Raw genomic sequence first — 2,847 nt, 5'->3', positions numbered from 1 at the left:
AAGAAGACCCCTTCCCACTGAATATGGTTCATCATCTACATCTGTTTTCACCTTTCTTTATCTCAGACTCTCTTTAAATTTCGTTTTTATTGGTTTGTTCAAACCCTGTGTATAAGTCCGTTGAAATCAAAATAGGACAAGCTTGCTAGCCTTTGCCTTGCATGAAATTACAAGCAGGTGAGAGTTGAACAATTAATACTTCTTTATTCTCAGTGGTGGTATGAACAGTGCCAATTTAATGCTGTTTAAGCTTATTATCTAATTGCATGCTTGTGCTAGCTTCAGAGACGGCATGATGTGAAGGCAGGCTTGTGCTGTGTTCCCTCCGCAGTGGAATATTCAATTATTTGTTCTGACTCATGTAATTCCCTGTATTCCAAGCTTGTTAATGTCATTACAGAGCTGAAATAAAGTGATTACTCTTAATGAGTATTTATCCAATAGGTAATGCAATTCCTGAACCCGCTAGCTGACAGTGGACGATTATGGATTTTTCTCCTTAGCCCTCCACTCCTCCCACTCCAAAGACAGCAGCCCCCATCTCCTGACTTCCCTGTCAGGAAGGCAACATGGCATTGCGGTGTTCTGTGAAATACTGTCAGATGATGGGGAAAAAATAAAAATCTTAAAAAAAAAAAAAAAGGAAAAGAAAGAATCACAACGTCCCCCTGTAGAGCTCCAGCTAATGACCACTGCTTCCACTGGCTGGCGGTGATGACAGCTTTTGCTAAATGATAATGGCATGCCTGCTGTTGAGTTTGCCCACTTATGTTATTTCTCTTGACATGGTTCCGGGGAAGGCCTAATTTTTTTGACATTTGACCATGCAAATTTGAGTCCTGATACATTATTCTGCATTTACATCCTCCCAGTGTTGCTGTTTAAAATGTGCTACAAGCTCCAGGAGTTCAGCTAATAAAGGCCACAGAATGAAAGAAGTTAAATATGAATGCAAGAGGAGACCTAATGAAGGCCTGGCGTGCACATCTCAGAGATGACCTTCTAGAGACGAGCGAGTGGAAAATCCTTTCTAAAGCACATGGTAAGGAATGTAGCACCCGTTTTTGTTTTTCTGCTTTTTTTTCCCCTAGACTATTTTTAAAGATTTTTAAATACATACCAATGGAGAGCAAAAAAGACCTTATTATATTTTACATGGGAGTTTCTTCCACTCAGCTTAGGAGTTAGCATATTATTAACGACTTTCCAGGTGCTGTGCACTTCTCAAACTCTGAAACACGCTTCTGCAGGAAGCTGTCCCTGATGAACTCAAGGATGTGCAGGCCCCACATTCAATGAGCACTTTCACGTCATCAAAATGCCACGCCTGTCGGATCGGAGAAAATCCTTCCATATCACAGATTTCTGTAGGTTTGGGAGTAAATCACACTTGAGTCTATATTTTTCTTTGCTCCTGACATATTTGCAACTGGCAATAAAAATGAGGAAAATTTTATAATAGTCAATAACAGTGGTAACTATACTAAATTGACGTAAGAGCTACTAAAAATAAACTGCTAATCATAATAATGATAAAAGCATTCGCAAATTTGTTACATACATCAAAATTAATATAGGTATTTCAAAAAATAGCCTTTATTTTGCTGCATTAGCTGAAAGAAAAAAATGCATTGCTTATGAATTGCCCATCTTTATATTTTATTAAGTAAGAGTTCATTTCACTAAATTGGAATTTATTTGTTCATACATTTTGAGGTGCTTTACTATATATAGGCTCCATTGTGGTTATATGTGTTTAAATAAGTCATTTGACAAAGAGGAATGATTGGGCTTTAGGTTTGATATGTATTGAGACTATTTCGGTGCTTGCCTCTGCAGCACATGCCCTAAGACTGGAATTACACAGAGGTTGGCATGACCCCTGTGCTAGGATGGCATGAGCATGTGTACTGCTTTCCATAGTTTTTATAACAAAAAAAGAAGCAGACTCACAGATACGGAGAAGAAATTAGGTGTTACCAGTGGGGCGGGGAGAGAGATATGATGGGGGAGGAGATTAAGTACAACTACTGTGTATAAAATAATATGGTACACCTATAGCTTATATAATATTGTGAAGCAACTAAACTTAAAAGAAGAAAGACAAATAAAGAAAAGAATATCCCAGAAAACTTTCTTTGTTATTAGTGGATAACCATCATTTTTATCTTTTTTTTCTCCCTCCCTTTCATTCTCCTGTTCCCTCTCCCTTTTCCCTCCATTTCTCTTGTGAAAAACACAGCACCTACCATATTTTTAAGCACCTATTCTATCCATGTCACAAGCTGAATGCTGAAGAGTTTACCAAAATGAATGAATAAGATGGACTCTCTGGGAATAGGGCTTCCCTGGTGGCTCAGCTGATAAAGAATCTGCCTGCAATGTAGGAGATCCCGGTTCTATTCCTGGATCGGGAAGATCCCCTGGAGAAGGGAAAGGCTACCCACTCCAGTACTCTTGGTCTTTCCTGGTGGCTCAGCTGGTAAACAATCCGCCTGCAATGCAGGAGACCTGGGCTTGATCCCTGGGTTGGGAAGATCCCCTGGAGAAGGGAAAGACTACCCACTCCAGTATTCTGGCCTGGAGAATTCCGTGGACTGTATAGGCCATGGGGACACAAAGAGTTGGAAACAATTCAACTTTCACCTCTGGTAATAAGAATCTTGTGCAATAGGAAGGAGTGATTAGGCAAAGAAAGTAAGGTACTAAAGACACTTTGCTTTACAGAAACATTCTTATTACCAAGAGGTTAATTCACCTACTTGAGATCGAAGTCAGAAAATCTGTCAACCTGACTTCTAGGAACGGAGTGTTTTCCTCAGAGGCTGCAGGAGGGTGCCTGCTCTC

General features: G+C 39.8%; 1 non-coding gene across 1 annotated transcript; it reads left to right on the top strand.

Annotated features, from left to right (window-relative positions):
- The first annotated feature begins 1,823 nt into the window (after nt 1-1,823).
- On the top strand, nt 1,824-1,927 carry LOC145519297 (U6 spliceosomal RNA). The gene has a single exon (XR_014063708.1). It is a non-coding gene; the product is annotated as a U6 spliceosomal RNA (small nuclear RNA).
- The last annotated feature ends 920 nt before the right edge of the window (nt 1,928-2,847 follow it).

This window comes from Giraffa tippelskirchi, chromosome 8 (genome assembly GCF_054371585.1).
Source record: "Giraffa tippelskirchi isolate mGirTip1 chromosome 8, T2T-mGirTip1v1.2.pri, whole genome shotgun sequence".
Lineage (NCBI taxonomy): Eukaryota > Metazoa > Chordata > Mammalia > Artiodactyla > Giraffidae > Giraffa > Giraffa tippelskirchi.
This window is presented reverse-complemented; position numbering and strand designations above follow the sequence as displayed.